We start from the raw sequence: 22365 nt of genomic DNA, 5'->3' as shown, positions 1-22365 counted from the left end.
TCTCATGATCTTTTAGGTCAGCAAAATTTCCGGCAAACTTGTACAGCCATTTTATAACCTATAAACCTGCCGACAGTACAAAGGCCTCTTTCTCTCGGTCCCTGATTTTCATCATCATCAGAAGGAAACGTGGATTTGGATCTTTGTTCAGGGAAAGAGCTGGGTGGTAATGATGAGTTCTTGGATGTTGAGAAGAACTGAAATGGGCGGAGGCCAGAAGCCGGTGGCCTTTCCTTTCCTATCCAGTGCACATGCCCTGGGAAAGCACAGAACCAGGAAAAGGTGAAGCAGAAGCAAGCAATGGAAACAGGACTCAGCACAGTGAGGAGAAGAACGCTCTCAGCGGGATTCCATTTCCAGACACGCATGAGGGAGTAATTAGGTTCACAAGGAGGTTGAGGGAAGGCACTTTCTCAAGGGCAACTCACTGGTCAAATCTGGGGACTGAAAGTCCTGACTCTAAATTATTTGTCTCTGACCTGGAGCCTTCCCTGAGGTCTCTACACCCACCTCCAACTGCAACAAGTCCACACTGACCTCAGAACTCACTGATCTTGAGGATCCCAGAAGAATGAGTTCAGGTCTGGATTCTCCCTGGGGGTTCTGACCAGGGTTCAAAGACCTGAGATCAGGATAAGGGTCAAGACCCACAGATATTCCAAGAGCTTCCGTCAGTAAATCCTGCCACCCCAGGGAAAAAAAATCATTACAAAAATGATCACCCGAGAGTCCTTAAACTCATACACAAAGTGAATTTCACACACCCCCAACTCAGAGGCATCTTCTGGATCTCTACACCAATTCACCTTCATTACCACTGCTCTACCCCCTGAAAGAGGATAGGAGCAGAACAGAAATAGCTTTACGGTGCATCCAGAGAAAGAGTTGCTGATCGCCTTATAATGCCTTGAGGGTAAAAAAGGAAATAAAGACTAGGTGGAATAATTTTTAAAATAAAAACAAAAACTGGGAAGATTCACCACTGCTGCTCTGTTTTCAGATTAAAGTCTGGCTCAGAATATTGAGTTTCACCACAGCTAAAATCTGTCATCATTCTAAGCATCTATTAGAGTTACCACAGATAAAGCTTTGCATTTTAAGATATTTAAGTTATTTGAGCTCTCCATGCCTGAAGACAGGCAGGCCTAGGATCAAAACTTACCTCAACATTTGTCAATTGTATGACCTGAGAAATGTAACTTTATCTAAGTCTCAGTTTTTTCTTTTCTTTTTTTTTTTAAAGATTTTATTTATTTATTTGACAGAAATCGCAAGTAGGCAGAGAGGCAGGCAGAGAGAGAGAGGAGGAAGCAGGCTCCCCGCTGAGCAGAGAACCCGATGTGGGGCTCGATCCCAGGACCCTGAGATCATGACCTGAGCCGAAGGCAGAGGCTTTAACCCACTGAGCCACCCAGGCGCCCCTAAGTCTCAGTTTTTTCATCTGTAAAGCAGGAGTAAAGATTTAATGACATATCACTTATAAAGTGTTTAGAACAGTGTCTGGTGCATGGAAAATATTCTATAATACTAGTTACTAATATTACTATTATTATTTTGAGAAAGATTCAGAATACAGTCATTTTATAATAGTGCTAGGGTATATTATTCTAGAATGCAATCTTTGGGGCATTTTTTTAAGTGTATGAGACATTAACTTCAACATACTACCTGACTTTGCATTTGGTTGTCCAACCAATTTTGACTATATCACAATTTAAAAAAAAAAAAAAAAAAGGTAATCCCTCTATATCTGACCAACCCTTCCCCTCCCTCTGGCAAACCATCTCTCAAGCTCTGTGTCTCCACTCGACCACTCTCTCTCCTTCCCTCCTTTACAAGAATAAGCATCATTACCAGTTGAAGCTGGTGGTCCACTACACTGTGAATGTTAGTGTAAAAATGCACTATCAACAGCTCCATCAATGCTGTGCACAGCCCAATGAAAAGGTTGTGTTTTGATTTGCAAAATGGTATCTGCAACATCTGTTCCAAGTAAACAAATATCTCAAACCACCTCTTGACATTATTTTGGGTTCAGAAACACTGTCTTCTGTCTTATTTTTCCAAGTAGAGAGTCTGATTACAATTCTCTCTCAACCTTACCCCCACAGCCATTGCTCTTCACCTTCTGGTAGTGTGAAATATATCTCCCAAATACACTCGCAGTCCAAGGACTTTGGGCCCCTATGTTTATGTCTTCTGTTCCAGAGAAGGTAGGCTACTACGTCCTTTCCAGACTCCTCCTCAACTCCATCATGCAGACTCCCAGGACTGCAGCCTCACCCTCCTCATTCTATACTCAACCTGGAAATGACCAGTCATCCCTTGGGTCTCATCGCTTCCAATAACACAGACATCCTCCCATTGGCCACCAAGTTCCCCCATTTAGATTGGCCTCTGAGGGTTTTCAATCCACAGAACATCTCTAACTGGAGTGCCCTGTTGCCAATTCAAATTAATCTTGAGGCAAATAACCTCAAAAAGTTAGAGATAATGAAATGAGCTAGTAGTGAAGAGATGGTGTAGCCAGAGCCTCTGTTCACACTAACTAGCTTAGTTAAGCATAACTCACTTTCTCTTCTTATAATGAAGGGATGGTCTGAATAAGGCACTACTTGATAGCTCTGAGATCCTAAATGCCCACCTTCCCCATGCCAAAAAAAAAAAAAAACATTTATTCATGCAACAACTATTGAGCATCTAATACTGTAGAACTACATGCCTAGCATTGTGAGGAATTAAAGATCATCCCCCCAAAAGCTTGTCATCTAGAATACAACAACTGTAAGAAACGTTAAAAGATAATGTCACAATCAGAAGTACTTATAAGGTAAAAACATTATAAGTCGTTATCAACACACCAAGCCTGAAACTGATTTTCAATATGTCTTTTCTTCTCTGCATCTAGTCTTTTACCAAAAGCTTTTTACTTTTCCTTTACATCATTTCTTAAATCTGTGCTTTCCACTAAGCTCTTAAGGGTCACATGCTTAAATGCAGGCTTGGGCAACTCTCCGCTCTGTTACGATTTTACCCCTTCACCAGCACTCCCCAAACGGATCCATGAGCTCTCATCAAAATATGAGAATCACCCCATTAGGCTGGTTTGACTTGGCCACTGTCTTGCTATTCCTCTAAGGTGGCCTCCCCCGTATTACACAATATCCACCTCAAATCCCTGTACAAGGGGAGCCTGGGTGGCTCAGTTGGTTAAGCGTCCGACTCTTGGTTTCAGCTCAGGTCATGATCTCAGGGTCATGAGATCCAGCCCTGCATCACGCTCTGCGCTCAGTGCGGAGTCGGCTTCAGATTGTCTCCCTCACCCCACTCTCTATCTCAAAATAAGTAAAAAAAAAAAATCTTTTAAAAAATCCCTTTACAAAATGAGCCATACTTCACCTCCCATGAACAGTGGCTGAGAACATACTTAGTGCTTGGTGCTGGATGGGATGTCTAAGTCATAGGTTTTAAGTTCTAAGAGCTTACAAACTGATCAGGAAGTTAACATGTGCTAAAATATAATAATCAGGGATACTAAAGATGATGCAGACACCAGCAGCACAGACAACAGTAATACATGCTATAGGGTTTGGAAGAGGGAGAACTACTTTCTGGCTGCACTAATCAAGGAAGTCTTCAAGAAGAGATCACACCTGGTTACACCTCGCAGTGTGGGCAGGGCTTCAGGGAAGGAGGCAAAAAGGCATTCTAAGCCAAAGGCCAATGTGACTGAGGCAAGAAAGGAGGGAGGTTTCAAAATCAGCAAATTTGTAGGTGGGGCTTGAGTGAGAGGGCACTTTTTGAAACGTTTTTATAGGGTACAATCAAGCTTAGTAATAGGAATGACTAATTTTCAGATTAAACCAGACAGTAAAAGAAGGTAGAAGAAAGAAGTAACGTTTAAAAATCTACCCAAACTGTGAAGAGAGTATTATCAGGGGGATGGTAAAAAGAGCCCTAAAATCAGAAAACCTGGGCCCTAGGCCCAGCTTTGCCAAGGAGGGGCTTCAGCAGCCACAGCAAGTCATTTAACCTCATTGGTCTCAGTTTTCTCATTTGTAAACTGAAGCAGCTGAACTGGCTGACCTCAAAGGTCTCTAACAGTCCAAAACTAAACCAACTGTATATTATTTCTGCCATCAAAACATTCATCATGGGAAGGGGAGAGGCTGGAGGGAAATGCAGATTTCTGTATTTCTTTTTCATATAGGTTTCTCTTCCTGAACTAAAAATTTCTTTTTCCTAAACTCATTAATTCTATATACATATATGTCTCCCACATCATAAATTTAACACTTTACCTAAATAATGTTCAGTGTGTGCCCCCTGATGTAAAATTTTATGACTCACAAGTTATCCAAGAAATTTGTGCAACGCAGCTGTAGCCTCCCACAAGTGTATCCAATACCGCAGCCCCAGGGTAAAATATCTGGGTATGAGCCGTAAAATGTGACAGGGTAAATAAAGGACAGAAAAGTGAGAACTCTTGTTACTCATCTAAAATACCTCTTTCTTTTAATAGCACCAAATTAAACCTGAAATAACCGTAATGTAGAAAAGTAAGGGGCAGGGGTGGGGAATCTTACATTTTAAAAAAGTTTCTACTTTAAAATGCTGCTGAAACGCGTAAAGTGTTTGGCACTGAAATTCGCTGAAAGTTGACATTTTTTACGCCGCATCCAGAGGCCTCCTGCTCCAGGAAGGCAGCAAAACCAAAAACCACGAAAGCGATTTCACTTCACCCCAATTGATCCTATGCACCAAAAGACCAAAAGCAAATAAAATCACTCACCAGAATTCGAGTGAAACAGGCTGGATCAGAAAGCCTCGGCAGCAGCCACCCAAAGTTTGAAAACGACAGGGGGATATAGAAAAGTTAACAAAATGCCTAACTTCAAGCAGGGAATCATAATTCAGTTCACAAGCTTACTGTGTAAGCAGCATAAATGCATGATTTAACACTTGCCCGCACTCCATGCTGCTGGGACTAGGCAGGTGCGCACCCAGAGGTCTGAGGACGCCGCACTGCACAGCCGGGCGCGGGGAGCCGCCTCTCGAAAGAGGGAAATAGGAGAGACTCCCCTCGAGCCGCTGTGCGCCAGCGAAGAAGTAAACCTTTGTTTTCTACCTACCGTTCCAGCCTTCCTCTCAAACCCCACCGCCGCGACGCGCACCTGCCGCAGCCGTCGAGCCCGCAGCTCCCGTTCGGGTCCCGCGCACTCCCAGCTCCACTCTGCGGATACCTCTCCACCGCCACCGAGCTGCTGCGCTCGCGCCACTACGCATGCCCGGCCGGCACCCAGGCCAGCAAACTCCGAATCCATTTGCCAGGTTTTAGCTGCGGCTCCTAGGGGAGAGGACCCAAGCCCGGGAGCCTGAGTTCCGCTCTAGAGTGGAAGACAAGTTGCAGATGCTGGGAGAGGTGGATGGGCGCTGCGGCAACGTTATCCCTATTACCCTCAGTTACTCAGTACGTACTCCACCAAACCTAAAGCTAACCATCTACATAATTGGAATGAGCTTAGTTGAGTGGTCCTAAAACTTGAGCATGGATCAGAATGACCTGGAGGGCTTGTTAAAACACAGCTCCCGCAACAATTGTTTCAGATTCAGTTTGTCCACAGTGAGGCCCGAGGATTTATATTTCTAACACTTTCTTAGGGGAAACTGATGCTACTAGTTCTGGGACCACACATTGAGAACCCTTGGTCTAGAAAAAAGATATTTGGTATTAAAACAGGAACGTTCTTTCACACACACCCCCACTCCCCTTCTAGGATTTCACATAACATTTCCTCTTCATTTAATGGCCACACCTGCTTTAAAAATACATACATACAGACAGACAGACAGCTCACGCTCAAACAAAGGTGGGACATTTCCTCTAGCATGTGAGTCAGGTAAATGGAATGCAGCCTAAAGAGTTTGGGCATACTTTGTCTGTAGCATAATCTATAGCTGTGGTCCCTTCAACTCTCTCCAGGCAAGAGGAGGAGTTCCTATTTTGCTGCCTCATTAACTCAAAGTCCTGTGTGCCCCCTTAGTGCCTAGGGCAATACCAGGTATCAGGGGAACCAGAGAGATGAAGAAGAAGGATGTTGAAATTATTTTAGGAACCCAAAGGAAATGATAAGCAAATAAATATAGAAGTCAATAAGGATTTCTACCTGCTTTCTAACTAGAGAAATCAGTAAATTTAGTATTCTTATCTAAGCCCAGATAAGGACTACATAAATTCTCACAAAGTATTTCTTAAAAAATCAAACACACCTCTGCTGTATAACCTAGCCATTCCATTCATAGGTATTACCCAAGAGAAATTAAAACATACATTTACACAAAGACTAACACCAATATTCATTGAAGCTTTTTTTTTTTTTTTTCACAATAAGCCCCAAACCAATAGAAACCCAAATGTTCATCAACAGATGACTGAATAAACAAAATGTGGTACCTCTATGCAGTGGAATAATACTCAGTAACAAAAGGAAAGAATTATTCATACAGGCTTCAACATAGATAAATCTAAAATCATTATTATGCTGAGTGGAAGAGCCCAGAGACAAATGTATGATTCCATTTATATAAGAAGTCCAAACTAACCTATAGTGACAAAAAGCAAATGAAAAATCACCTGGAGTCAGGGGTGGAGGGAGGGATGAGCTGCAAAGGGGCAGTAAAAATCTTTTGGAAATGATGGGAATCTTATCTTGATTGTAGTAGAGATTTCACAGGAACATACAGCTGTCACAACTAAACTACATACTTTAAACTTATGAAATTCATTTTACATAAATTATTTCCTAATAAAATAAGAAAAAAATTAATCAAATATTCCTATGAGCTCTTTACTTAGTGGGAATATTGATCAAGATAAATTCATGAGGAAGCATAGACCCTAGATATGGTGTAATCTGATTTGAAAGGAAGACAAAAATTTAAAAAAAAAAGAAAGAAAAAGGAAAAGAAAAAAAAAGAAATCACCCTCTGTAGAAAAGCAAAAAATAATCAACATAAAATGTCTGAAACAACTCATCTCTAAAAATAAACCACCCCAAGATGTCATTTGTAAAGCTATTGCTGATTAAAGTATTTCCCAAAAGTAACTCCAATTAGAAAATAGAAAATAAAGCACATCATTATAAATGCACAGCCAAGGGTACCTGGCTGGTGCAGCTGGTTAAACATCAGACTCTTGGTTTCAGCTCAGGGTGTCATCTCAGGGCCATGAGATCAAGCACCACGTCAGTCTCTCCCCCTGCCCCTCCAGCTCATGCTCTCTCTCTCTCTCTCTGAAATAAAAATAAAATCAAGAAGATCTTAAAAAAAAAAAAAAAAGAAAAGAAAAGAAATACACAACCAGGGCATAATAATTATAAAGAAAACCATTATGTGATGAACTGATTTTATCTCTAACAATAAGAAATAAAGTTTTCAAACTATGTTTCCAGGAGCCTGGGGTATCATGGAGATGATACATAAGCAGGACTCTGGGTCAAGGACCCCAGTGCCAAGAGCACACTACTTCCACATTGGAGTATTCTCTGAGATTTTATTATTTATTATATTTATTTTATTTATTATATTTATTTTATTATTTATTATATTTATTTTATTATTAAAGAGTTCCCACTGATAATTAAAAGATCAATAGTTTTAAAGCAACAGAAGTAATGGCATCAGGTAGAAAGAATTCACAAAGAGAAGATGCTATATTTGGTGGGCACAAGTATTCTGGTCAGCAAAAACGTACATCTTAGTTATAATACCTTATGTTCCAGTTTTTCCATAATACTCCTGATTTTTAATATTTATTTACCACATGAATTTATGTCTAATCATGTGCTTCAACTAATAAAATCACCAACATAAATTGAAATAGGGATAATTTTCTGGGTCTTCTACGGTTTATATAAAATATTAGTAATATATTACTATTAATAACAACATAGCTAAGAGTTATTCTGCTCCTAGTTTGTACCAGCCATTATTTAAGTATTTTCCATTGTCTTCTCATTGACTATCCATGACAACCTTAATAAGCAATCCTCATTTTACAGGTGAGAAAACTGAGGATAAAATACTAATTATTTTTCTCAAAATAACACAACTAAATGAAAATCAAATAAAAACTAAATTGAAAAGTGCATTTTATTTAAAGACAACCTTTGCTAATTTCACATTTTCCAAGGAGCCTCTGGATTATTAATTTATTTTCCAGGGTTATTGATATTGAGAAGGAGATCATAAAGAGCAGAATTTCGATAAGCCAATTAATAACAAAATCAAAGAAACACATTGATAATAATACAATAATAGTAGGGGACTGGAACACCCCACTCACTGCAATGGACAGATCATCGAAGCAGAAGATCAACAAGGAAATAAGGGCTGTGAATGACACACTGGACCAGACGGATACCACAGATTTATTCAGAACATTCCATTCCAAAGCAACAGAATACACATTCTTCTCCACTGCACATGGAACATTCTCCAGAATAGATCACAACCTGGGTCACATTTCAGGTCCCAAAAGATTGGGATCATTCCCTGCATATTGTCAACCCACAATGCTTTGAAACTGGAACTCAATCACAAGAGCAAAGTTGGAAAGAACTCAAATTCATGGAGGCTAAAGACTATCCTACTAAAGAATAAATGGGTCAACCAGGAAATTAAAGAAGAATTTTTTTTTAAATTCATGTAAAGAAATGAAAATGAAAACACAACTATTCAAAACCTTTGGGGTGCAGCAAAAGTAGTCCTATGAGAGAAGTATATAGCAATACAAGCATTTCTCAAGAAATAAGAAAAGTCTCAAATACACAACCTAACCCTACACCTAAAGGACATGAAGAAAGAACAGCAAATAAAGCCTAAGCCCAGCATGAGAAGAGAAATAATAAAGATTAGAGCAGAAATCACTGAAATAGAAACCAAAAGAACAGTAGAACAGATCAACAAAACTAGGAGCTGTTTCTTTGAAAGAATTAATAAGATTGATAAACCCCTGGCCAGACTTATCAAAAAGAAAAGAGAAAGGACCCTAATAAATTAAAGAGGAAAAATTAAAGAGGAGAATTAAATAAAGAGGAGAATTAAATTAAAGAGGAGAAATCAGGGGCGCCTGGGTGGCTCAGTGGGTTAAAGCCTGTGCCTTCTGCTCAGGTCATGGTCCCAGGATCCTGGGATCAAGCCCCGTATCGGCCTCTCTGCTCTGCAGGGAGCCTGCTTCCTCCTCTCTCTCTGCCTGCCTTTCTGCCTACTTGTGATCTCTGTCTGTCAAATAAATAAATAAAATCTTTAAAAAAATTTTTTAAAAAAGAGGAGAAATCACAACCAACACTGAAGAAATACAAACATTTATAAGAACATATTATGAGCAACTACATGCCCAAAAATTAGACAATCTGGAAGAAATGGATGCATTCCTAGAGACATAAACTATCAACACTGAAACAGGAGGAAATGGAAAACCTGAACAGACCCATAACCAGCAAGGAAATTGAAGAAGTAATCAAAAATCTCCCAACAAAAAGAGCATAGGGCCAGATTGCTTCCCAAGGGAATTTTACCAAACATTTAAAGAAGGATTAATACCTATTCTTCTGAGGCTGTTTTGAAAAATTGAAGTGGAAGGAAAACTCTTTTTATGAGGCCAGCAGCATCTTGATCTCAAAACCAAATACCCTACCAAAGAGGAGAATTACAGACCAATATTCCTGATGAACATGGATGCAGAAATTCTCACCAAACTAATAGCTAGTACAACCCAACAGTACTGGTATTGGTGACCACTTGGTCACCACGACCAAGTGGGATTTATTCCTAGGCTGCAAGGTTAGTTCAACATCCACAAATCAATCAATGTGATCCACTACATAAATAAAAGAAAGGACAAGAACCACATGATCCTCTCAATAGATGCAGAAAACCATTTGACAAAGTACAGTGTCCTTTCTTGATTAAAAACCTTCACAGTGTAGGGATAGAGGGTACATACCTCAATATCATAAAAGCCATCTGTGAAAAGCCCACAGCAAATATCATTCTCAATGGGGAAAAACTGTCAGCTTTTCCCCTAAGGTCAGGAACACAGCAGCAACATCCTTTATCACCACTGCTATTTAGCATAGTACTAGAAGTCTTAACCTCAGCAATCAGACAACAAAAATCTTGAAGAAATAAAGAACATACAAGAAATAAAAACATCTGAATCAGCAAAGAAGTCAAACTCTCACTCTTTGCAGATGACATGATACTCTATGTGGAAAACGCAAGAGACTCCACCCCAAAACTGCTAGACCTCATACAGGAATCCAATAAAATAAATGGAATTTATTTATAAATTCAATAAATAAATAAGTAAATCCCATTTATTTTCAAAAAAATAAAGTTAATGCACAGAAATCAGTTGGATTTCTATATACCAACAATGAGATAGAAGAAAGAGAAATTAAGGAGTCGATGCCATTTACAATTACACCTAAAATCATAAGATACCTAGGAATAAATCTAACCAAAGAGGCAAAGGATCTGTACACAGAAAGCTATAGAACACTCATGAAAGAAATGGAGGAAGACACAAAGAAATGGAAAAACATTCCAAGCTCATGGATTGTAAGAACAAATATGTTAAAATGTCTATGCTACCTAGAGCAATCTATACATTCAATGCAATCTTTATCAAAATACCATCAACAACAAATAATCCTAAAATCTGTATGGAACCAGGAAAAAACCCGAATATTCAAAGGAATGTTGAAAAAGAAAACCAAAGCTGGTGGCATCACGATTCCAGACTTCAAGCTCTATTACAAAGCTGTCATCATCAAGACAGTATGGTACTGGTACAAAAACAGACACACAGGTCAACGGAATAGAACAGAGAGCCCAGAAATAGACCCTCAACTCTATGGTCAACCTATCTTTGATAAAGCAGGAAAGAATGTCCAATGGAAAAAAGACAGTCTCTTCAACAAATGGTGTTGGAAAAATTGGACAGCCACATGCAGAAAAATGACACTGGACCATTTCCTTATACCACACACAAAAATAGACTCCAAATGGATGAGAGACTTCAATGTAAGACAGGAATCCATCAAAATCCTTGAGGAGAACACAGGCAGCAACCTCTTGAACCTCAGCCACAGCAACTTCCTCCTAGAAACATCGCCAAAAGGCAAGGGAAGCAAGGGCAAAAACGAACTATTGAGACTTCAACAAGATCAAAAGCTTTTGCACAGCAAAGGAAACAATCAACAAAACCAAAAGACAACTGACAGAATGGGAGAAGATATTTGTAAACGACATATCAGATAAAGGACTAGTGTCAAAATCTATAAAGAACATATCAAACTCAACACCCAAAGAACAAATAGTTCAATCAAGAAATGGGCAGAGGGCATGAACAGACATTTCTGCAAAGAAGACATCCAGATGGCCAACAGACACATGAAAAAGTGCTCCACATCACTCGGCATCAGGGAAATACAAGTCAAAACCACACTGAGATACCACTCACCCCTGTCAGAATGGCTCAAATTGCCAAGTCAGGAAATGACAGATCTTGGTGAGGATGCGGAGAAAGGGGAACCCTCCTACACTGTTGGTGGGAAGGCAAGCTGGTGCAGCCACTCTGGGGAAGAGTATGGAAGTTCCTCAAAAAGTTGAAAATAGAGCTACCCTATGACCCAGCAATCACACTACTGGGTATTTACCCTAAAGAAACAAATGTAGTGATCCGAAGGGGCAAGTGCACCCGAATGTTTATAGCAGCAATGTCCACAATAACCAAACTATGGAAAGAACCTAGATGTCCATCACAGACAAATGGATAAAGAAAATGTGATATATATATATACAATGGAATACTATGCAGCCATCAAAAGAAATGAACTCTTGCCATTTGCAACGACATGGATGGAACTAGAGGGTATTACGCTGAGCAAAATAAGTCAATCAGAGAAAGACAATTATCATATGATCTCCCTGATATGAGGAATTTGAGAGGCAATGTGGGGGGTTTGGACGGTAGGGAAGGAAAAAAATGAAACAAGATAGGATCAGGAGGGAGACAAACCAGGCTGAGGGTTAATCTCACAAAACAAACTGAGGGTTGCCAGGGGAAGGGGATATGGAGAAGGTGGTTCGGTTATGGACATTGGGGAAGGTATGTGCTATGGTGAGTGCTGTGTAAACCTGGCAATTAACAGATCTATACCCCTGGGGCTAATAATACATTATATGTTAATAGGGGCACCTGGGTGGCTCAGTGGGTTAAAGCCTCTGCCTTCAGCTCAGGTCCTGGTCTCAGGGTCCTGGGATCAAGCCCCACATCGGGCTGTCTGCTCAGCAGGGAGCCTGCTTCCTCCTCTCTTTCTCTCTGCCTGCCTCTCTGCCTATTTGTGATCTCTGTCCGTCAAATAAATAAATAAAATCTTAAAAAAATACACAATATGTTAATAAAAAATAAATAAAATGGTGCTCTGTCTACCACGTAGAGCAATTCCAAGTAACATCAGCATCACTTAGGAGCATTTTTTAAATTATTAAAAATAAAAATAAATTTTGAATTATTAAATAAGTAATTTAAAAATTACTTAAAATGAAAATTTTGGGAGTGATGTCACAAGTTGTTCCTGACATTGCTCTCCCCTCACAAGAAGAACAACCAACACTTATTCAAGAACAAGAAACCACTGAGAGAATCCTAGAACACAGGGGTTAGGTTGAAGCACCCCCAGGCACCCAGAGACCAAGATAGACTACATTAGAAAAGAGACGCAGCTACATGTTGAATGCATTACCCCTCCCTCAGGAAAGTTCAGTAAGACAGGCCTCTCCTGAACTTTCAGTTCCTTAGTGGGAAGAAAGAACCCAGGAGGGATAACCAGCCTTCCCCCACATTGTGGATCACTTTTGAGGAGGCCCTACTCCAATCTTACACCACAGGAATTACAGGGGAGTCTGGGGGGCCCAGCTAATGGGAATCTGACTGTGATGGAGGAGGAAGGGCTTGCAACAACCAGCGCATGGATCTTGGCAGACAGAGTTCATACCTGCTTTGTGCCAAGTAGTAATCCTTACCAGTGGTTTTGTTCATCTGCAGAACCAGGTCAGAGACACACACTGACCAGGGAACTCAGTGAAGAATAGATGTGCCTGATTTGGATCCTCAGATTAGGAGTTTTGCTGGCCCTAGAGCCCACTTTGCCTATGCCCAAGAAAGGAGATGAGCCACAACCTCACCAACTTTGGAGAGTGACTTCCAGCCCCATCTGACCAGAAGGGCTGGTGAAAATAGCTGAAAGCTGTGTGGCCCAGTGGCACTCAACAGAGAAAAAGCCGACAGAGCTGACAGTTTGCAGAGCAAAGCCAGTGGCTCTATTAAACCAGAAAACTTGGGGGACACGTTGGCTTGAGCTTGGACAAAAAAGAGTTTACCAGTTTTAGAGCTTCTTCAGCTGCACCTGGCAGGAAATCTAATTCATAGTCCTGCTCATTGTTGATTATAGCTTTCCATCTATCTGATCAAGAAGCTTAACCAGAGTACAGAGGAAGGTGCACAGCCCATTTAACAGCCCTACATACAGTGGCATTTGAATAGAGAACACAACCTGTGACATACCCCTCTGCAGAGCAAAACCAATGGCCTCCTCACTTGAAATCAGTGCATAGTCAGGTCTGATTAGGGCCCACAAACAATGAAGTGCACAGGCTCTGGCTCTGGCCTGCTACCCTGCCAGGGCAGGGAAGCTAATTCATAGCCCCACTTACTAGTGAATATACCCAACCATCTAGTAAGACTGACTAGAGAATTCAGGCACCAGCAGAACCCATCCTTCAGTCTTACTTGGGTAGGGAGCCAAGCCTGCAATCCTACCCAGCTGCTATCAGCCAGTGACACGCTCCCCCATCCTTATCCTCAGAGCTCAAACATTTGCCTCCTCCCAAATTAAACCATAATAGCAGGCCCCACCTGCCCAAAGACATTACAAGCAGACACACCCAGAAACCCAAATTGAGCTGGTAAAAGAACCATCTCTGGCCAAACCACACCTGTGGAGTCTGGAAGGGAAGCCCCATTTCTCACATTTATAGATACCAATATAAAGAATCAAAGATCACCCAAAAATCAGGTATGTACAATATCACCAAAGGAAATCAATGAAGGTCCAATAACTGACTCTAAAAAAAATGGACATTTATGAACTGTGAGACAAAGAATTCCTAAGGATGTTTCATGAACTACAAGAAAACACAGACAACTAAACGAAGCACGAACAAAACAGGAAATCTGACAAAAAATAGGAACCATTAAACAAACAAACAAAAACACAGAAATCCTGGAATTGAAAAATATAATAAATGAATTGAAAAATTTAATAGTTTCAAAAATAGACTTGAACATCCAGAAGAAAGAATCAGTGACCTGGAGGATAGGACATTGGAAATCACTCCGTCAGAGGAGTGAAAAGGAAAAAAAAAAGAAAAAGAAAAGAAAGAAAGAAAGAGTAAAGAAAGCCTATGGCAGTTATTAGGATACAATGAAAAGAAACAATATTCACATTATGGGATTTATAGAAGAAGAAGAGAAAGAGAAAGGGACAAAAAGCATATTTAAAGCAATAGTGGCAGAAAACCTCCTGAACCTGAGGAGAGAAATGGACATCTAGATCCATGATGCCCAAATAACTCCAAATATGTTGAACCTAAATAGGGTAACAATGAGACACATTAAAATTAAACTGTCAAGGGCGCCTGGGTGGCTCAGTGGTTAAAGCCTCTGCCTTCGGCTCAGGTCATGATCCCAGGGTCCTGGGATCGAGTCCCGCGTCGGGCTCTCTGCTCAGCAGGGAGCCTGCCTCCTCCTCCTCCTCTCTCTCTCTGCCTGCCTCTCTGCCTACTTGTGATCTGTCTGTCAAATAAAAAAAAAAAAAATTAAACTGTCAAAAGTCAAAGAGAAAGAAAGAATTTTAAAAGCAGCAAGAGAAAAGTGTAGTTACATATAAGGAACCCACCATAAAATCATGGTGGGTTTCTTAGTAGAAACTTTTTAGGCCAGGCAGAGAATGGGATGACATATTCAAAATGTTGAAAAAAAATAACTGTTAACCAAGAATTTTCTAACTAGCAATGCTGTCCTTTGAAAATGAAGTAGGGATAAAGACGCTCCAAACAAATAAAAGCTGAAAAAATTCACCACCAGACCTGCCTTCCAAGAAATGCCAAAGGAAGTTCTTTGAGTAGAAGTAAAAGGAGGCTAATTAATATCATAAAAACACAAAAAAGTAGCATAAATCTCATTGGTAATTGTAAATATAAAAGTGTTGTTAGATTCTACAATATGGTAATGGTGGTACATAACTCACAACTCTAAAAGTTAAAAAAAATGGGCTTAGAAAAAATAACCATAAATACAATAATCTATTCCTAATTACACAATATTTAAAAATGTAAATTGTAATATCAATAACTTAAAATGTGAGGAGGATAAGAAATAAAAGTGTAAAGTATATAAATTCTATTAAAATTAAGTTGTTATCAATTTTAAAATAGGTGTTATAAGTTTAATGTATTTTATGTAAACCTCGCAATACCCCAAGAGAAAATCTTGTAGTATACACAGAAGAAAACAATGAAAAAGTCAGAGCATACTGATACCAAAAGACTTCAAAACACAGAAAAAGAAAGCATGAAAAGAAACAAGGACGAAAGGGGCTACAAAACAACCAGAAAACAACTAAATGGCAATAGTAATTCCTTATCTATCAATAATTAATTTAAGCAAATAGATTAAATTCCCCACTCTCTAAAGACATAGAATGGCTGAATGGATTTAAAAAGAAAGATCTGACAATATGATGCCTACAAGAGACTCACTTTAGCCTTAAAGACACACATAGACTAAGAGTGAAGGTACAGAAAAAAAGCCATTTAATGACAACCAAAAAAAAGTAGGTGTAACTATGCTTATATCTAGAAACAATCCACTTTACACTACAAATGGTAAAAAGAAAAAAGAAGGTCATTATATAATAATAGAGGTTAGTATTTCAAGAAGATATAACAATTATAAATATTTATATGCCCAATATCAGAGCACCTAAATATATAAAACAAAAACTAACAGAGTGAAAGGGACAAATAAATAGTAATACAATGATATTTGAGGACTTTAATATCCCACTCTCTACAATGGACAGATCATCCAGACAAAGGATCAATAAGGAATCTGTATATTTGAACAACACTATTGACCAAACAGACCTAACAAACACACATACAAAACATTTTATCGAGGGTGCCTGGGTGGCTCAGTCAGTTAAGCCTCTGCCTTCAGCTCAAGTCATGATCCCAGGATCCTGGGGTGGAGTCTTGAATCAGGCTTCCTGCTCAGCGGGGAGCCTGCTTCTCTTTTCCCCACTACCCCGGCTCGTGCTCTCTCTCACTTTCTCTCTCTCTGTCAAATAAATAAATAAAATCTTTAAAACAAAACATCCTATCCAACAATACCAGAATACATATTCTTCCTAAGCACTCATGGAACATTTTCTAGGAATGACCATATGTTAGGCCACAAAATAAATCTTTGCAAATTCAAGAAGACTGACGTCAAACCAAATATCTTCTCTGACCACAATGACGTAAAAACAGAAATCAATTAGAAGAAAACTGGAAAATTCACAAACCCGTGGAAATTAAACAATACTCTCTTGAACAACCAATGGATGAAAGAAGAAATTAAAGAGAAAATAAAACAGTTCCTTGAGACTAACAGAAATGGAGACAGCACACCAGAACTGCTGGGATGCAGTAAGAACAGTTAACAATATACACCTATATTCAGAAGCAAGAAAGATCCCAAATAAACAAACTAACTCTATGCTTTAGCAAACTAGAAAAAGAACAAACTGAGCCCAAATTTGGCAGAATAAAGGAAATAATAAAGATGAAAGGAGAAATAAATGAAATTAGGAACAGAAAAACAACAGAAAAGATTAACAAAAGAGTTGATTCTTTGAAAAGATAAAATTGATAAATCCTTAACTAGATTAACCAAAGAAAAAAAGAAAGGACACAAATCAACTAAATTAGAAATGAAAAATAACATTATAATTGATACCACAGAAATTCAAAGAATCATAAGAGGCTACTAAACACCAACAGGCTGGACAACCTAGAAGAAATGGAAATATTCTTATAAACACACAACTCACCAAGACTGAATCAGAAAAAAAAAAAGGAAAATCTGACTAGGCCAATTACTAATTAGGAGATTAAACCAGTAATTTAAAAAAAAAATCTCCCAACAAAGACAAGCCCCGGACCAGATGGCTTCAATCTTTAATTTCACCAAACATCTAAAGGAAAATTGACATCAATACTTCTCACATTCTTCCAAAAAATTGAAATTGAAGAGGAGGAAACACTGTCATATTCATTTTATGAAGCTGAAATTATCCTGGTACCAAAACCAAGAAAAACACTACTAGAAAAGAAAACTGCAAGCTAATACCCTATAGATATATAAATGCAATAAATAATATATATTTTTATATATATATTTATATATAAATAAATATAGATGCAAAACTTCTCAATAAAATACTGCTAAACCAAACTCAGCACCACATTAAATAAATCATTCACAATGATCATGTGGGATTTATTCTTGGGATGCAAGGATGGTTCAATATACACATATCAATCAATGAGCTACATCATATTAATAAAGACTGAAAGAAAATAATCATATGATCACATTAATTCATGCAGAAAAAGCATTTGACAAAATTCAATATCCATTCATGATAACAACTCTTAACAAAGTAGGCATAGAAGGAACATATCTCAATGTAGTAAAGCTTAATATATGACAAGACCACAGCTAACATACTCAATGGTGAGAGGATGAAAGCTTTTCCTTTCAAAGTGGGAATAAGAGTAGGAACAAGTGCCTACTCTCACCACTCCTATTCAACATAGTGCTGGAAGTCCTAGGTAAAGCAATGAGGCAAGAAAAAAAACAAACAAACAGGTAACAGAATTGGAAAGGAAGAAGTCAAATTGTCTCTATTTGCAGATGATATGATATTATATGTAGAAAATCCGATTCAACCAAAAAACTAATCAGTGATTTCAGTAAAGTTGCTGGATAGCAAATTAACATACAAAAATCAGTAACATTTCTATATACTAAAAATAAAATTTCTGAGAAAGAAATAAAGAAATATATCCCATTTACAATAGCATCAAAACTGGTAAAATATTTAGGAATAAATTTAACTAATGAGGAAATGATCTCTATACTGAAAATTACAACATTGATTAAAGAGACTGAGAAGACATAAAGAAATGGAAAGGTATTCTGTGTTCATGGATTGGAAGAATTAATATTGTTAAATGTCAATACTACCAAAAGCCATCTGTATATTCAATGCAATCCCTATTAAGATTCTAGTGGCATTTTTTACAGAAGTATAGAAACAAACAAACACTTCTAAAACTTATATGGAACCACCAAAGACCCTGAATAACCAAAAAAATCATGAGAAATGAGAAAGAAGAGCAAATCAGGAGGTATCACTTCCTGATTTCAAGCTAATATTCGAAAGGGAGCCAAGAATACTCAATGGAGAAAAGACAGTCTCTTCAATAAGTGATGCTGGGATAATTGGATATTCACGTGTAAAAGAATGAAAGTGGACCCATATCTTATACCACTTATAAAAATTAACTTGAGGGACACCTGATTAGCTCAGTCAGCTAAACATCTGCCTTCAGCTCAAGTCATGATCCCAGGGTCCTGGGATAGAGCCTCGGATCAGGCTCCCTCCTGGAGAGGGAGTCTACTTTTCCCTCTCCCTCTGCCTGCTGCTCTGCCTACCTGTGCTCTCTCTCTATCTCTCTGTCAAATAAATAAATTTTTTAAAAAAATTAACTTGAAATGTAATAAAGACTTAAATGTAAAACCTGAAACCATAAAACTCCTAGAAGAAAGGATCATAGTAATGATTTTTGGATATGACATCTAAAGTATAAGCAACAAAATAGAAAATAAACAAGTGGTACTAAATCAAACTAAAAAGCTTTTACACAGCAAAAAAAAAAAAAAAACCATCAGTAAAGTGAAAAGACAGTCGACAAATTGGGGAACATACTTGCAAGTCATATATCTGATAAGAGGTTGATATCCGCAATACAGAAAGAGTTCATACAACTCAATAACAAGAAAACAAACAACCCAAATAAAAATTGGGTAAAGGACTTGAATAAACATTTCTCCAAAGAAGATATATGAAAGGCCAAATGGTACCTGAAAAAAAGCTCAACATCACTAATCATTAGGGAAATGCAAATTAAAAGCACAGTGAGACACTACTTTACTCCTGTTAGAATGGCTACTATCACACAGATGACAGATAACAAATACTGGCATGGATATGGAGAAAAGGGAAGCTCTGTGCACAGTTGGTGAGGTTGTAAATTGGTATAGATACTATGGAAAAGACTATAGAGGATCCTTAAAAAGTTAAAAATAGAGCTACAGGGGCACCTGGGTGGCTCAGTGGGTTAAAGCCTCTGCCTTCGGCTCAGGTCATGATCCCAGGGTCCTGGGATCGAGCCCCACATCAGGCTCTCTGCTCAGCGGGGAGCCTGCTTCCTCCTCTCTCTCTCTATGCCTGCCTCTCTGCCTACTTGTGATCTCTGTCAAATAAATAAATATCTTTAAAAAAAAATAGAGCTACATATGATCCAGCAATTCCACTTCTAGGACTACATTCTAAAGTAATGAAAACACTAACTTGAAAAGGTATCTGCAGTCCTATGTTCATAGCAGCATTATTTACAATAGACAAGATATGGAAATAGGTAACATAAGTATCCACTGGTGGATAAATGAATAAAGAAATTGTGATATATATGTGAATCCTACCATTTCTGACAATATGGATAGATCTTGAAGGTATTATGTTAAGTGAAATAACCAGGACAGAGAAAGATAAATATCATATGATCTCACTTATATGTGGAATTTAAAACAAACAAAAAAAATCCCACCAAATTTACAGAAAAAGGGGTGAGATTTGTGGTTATCAGAGGTAGGAGGTAGTAGGAGGGGAGTGGAGCAACGTGGCTAAAAAGTACAAACTTCTAGTTACAAAATAAATAAGTACTAGAGATATAATGTACAACATGATCGCTACAGTTAATACTGCTGTATAAGAAAGTTAAGAGAGTAAATCCTAAGAGTTCTCATTACAAGGAGAAATTTTTTTTCTTTTATTCTTCTTTCTTTTCTTTTTATTGTCTGTATATAAGATAGATGTTAGCTGAACCCGTTTTGGTAATCATTTTATAATATATGTAAATGAAACCATCATGCTATATGCCTTAACCTTACACAGTAACATTTCATTTATTTCTCAATGAAACTAGGAGAAACAAAAATTATTAAAAATTATTTAAAATGCAAATTTTCGAGCACCATGTACCAAGGAGGTATATATTGAAGTCCATTCCAGTGTAAAAAGGAAATTGAAATTGTTTATATTTTTATCTCATTTCCTTAAGACTTTTATTTTAGGGATACCTGGATGTCTCAGTTGGTTAGGCATCTACTTTTGGCTCAGGTCATGATCCCAGAACCCTGGGATTAAGTCCCACATCAGGCTCCTTTCTCAGCAGGGAGCCTGCTTCACCCTCTGCCTGTTGTTCCCCCTGCTTGTGTGTGCTTTCCCTCTGACAAATAAATAAACAATCTTTCTTTAAAAAAAAAAAAAATTTCTATTTTAGTGTATATTTAATGATGTGACTTATGCAGTAAAATCCTGACAAAATATGTAAGTGGAGTTAAAAACATAAAATCTGGTGCATTATCATGGAACTTGCCCAGCTGGGCCACCAGAATTTCAGTATCTGAGAATGGAGAAGCCAGTTTCCTCTTATTTGGGTTGTGGTGCCACCTGGTGGTCATTTTGTCCCCTAGTTTAATCATCAATGAGGAAAATTCTATACACCAGCCGGCTGAATCCTCCAAGGCATTGGCTGGTGCCCCCTTATCAACTTGAATGAGACATTGGGCTTAGGAAATACCAAGGTCTTAAGGACACTAGGACCCACCTACCTCAGCCTCTCTGCTTCCTGCCTCACTCTCTCCCCCCACATTCCACTCCCCCTAATGATAAAAAGGCAGTGAGAAGAATACAGACCCCAATCAACAGTTGTATTTTGTCCAAATTTACATTATCAGGAATTTTATGTATACTACAACATAGTGCTAAATATATGTGGTTAATAAATAGATACACATTAGGATGCATATATTTTAAAAATTTCAATGATACTGTTGAACAATTTTAAAAAGTTGGGAGGGTCCAGTGTAGAGAATAGACAGATTGGAAGGAAAAGCCTAAAGGAAGAGGTAAACTAGAATGCTATAGGAATAAATGTGACGGTCTGAAACTAGCATAGTGGTAATAGGATTTGGAGGGAAGTAGATTGGTTTGATCACTTCAAGGCAGAATTGAATCCTTATCTTTAAGAGATAGAAACTGAAATATTTATAGATAAATTGACTTGATGTTGGAGATTTTCTTTAAAATAATCCATTTAGGGTAGGCCTCGGTGGCTCAGTTGGTTAAGCCACTGCCTTCGGCTTAGGTCATGATCCAGGGTCCTGGAATTGAGTCCCACATGGGGCTCCTTCAGCTCTGCAGGGAGCCTGCTTCTCCTTCTCCCTCTTCCTACTTCTCCCCCTGCTTGTGCTTTCTCCCTCTGTCAAATAAATAAAAATCTTCTAAAAAAAAAAAAATCCAACTGGGGCACGTGGGTGGCTTAGTGGGTTAAGCCTCTGACTTCGGCTCAGGTCATGATCTCAGGGCCCTGGGATCAAGCCCCACATCGGGCTCTCTTCTCAGCGGGGAGCCTGCTTCCCCCTCTCTCTCTGCCTGCCTCTTTGTCTACTTGTGATCTTTCTCTCTGTCAAATAAATAAATAAGATCTTTAAAAAAATAATAATCCAACTAAGAAGAGGGGTAATGGGAAGGGTGGTTATAGAGGAAACATAGACTGGCCATATGCAACAATTGTTGAAGTTGGGCGATAGGCACAAGGTGGTTCCTTATTCTAGGCCCTCTGTTTTTATATATACCTGAAACTTTTCATAATAAAAAGTCAAACAAAAATAAAGTACCTGGGAAAAATTCAAGATAAAAAATTCAGTAACAAGTTAGACTTGTGAAACATATAGCTCAGAGAGAGATTTGGGCAGAAGCAAAGAATTTGGGAGTAATAAGCAGGTGGAAAGTTTACTGAAGTCTCAAGAGTGAATGCAGGGCTCTGGAATTAAAAATA

The 22365-nt window shown here is 38.5% G+C and overlaps 1 protein-coding gene across 4 annotated transcripts in view; it reads right to left on the bottom strand.

The window, feature by feature from the left end:
• PLS1 (plastin 1) overlaps positions 1 to 5265 on the bottom strand; it is a 119751-nt gene extending 114486 nt beyond the window's left edge. For 2 of the 4 annotated variants that reach the window (XM_032852406.1, XM_032852409.1), the window contains exon 1: positions 5175 to 5265. The gene's annotated coding sequence lies outside the window, so the exon portion shown is untranslated. Of the gene's footprint in view, positions 1 to 5132 lie in introns of all 4 variants that reach the window. The other 2 variants (XM_032852408.1, XM_032852407.1) reach the window with 2 other exon arrangements.
• Positions 5266 to 22365: the final 17100 nt, after the last annotated feature.

The sequence above is a fragment of the Lontra canadensis genome, unplaced genomic scaffold (assembly GCF_010015895.1).
Source record: "Lontra canadensis isolate GAN:19392208 unplaced genomic scaffold, GSC_riverotter_1.0 scaffold6, whole genome shotgun sequence".
NCBI classification, from domain to species: Eukaryota; Metazoa; Chordata; class Mammalia; order Carnivora; family Mustelidae; genus Lontra; species Lontra canadensis.
Note: the sequence above shows the minus strand (reverse complement) of the source record. Positions and strands in the feature narration are given on the sequence as shown.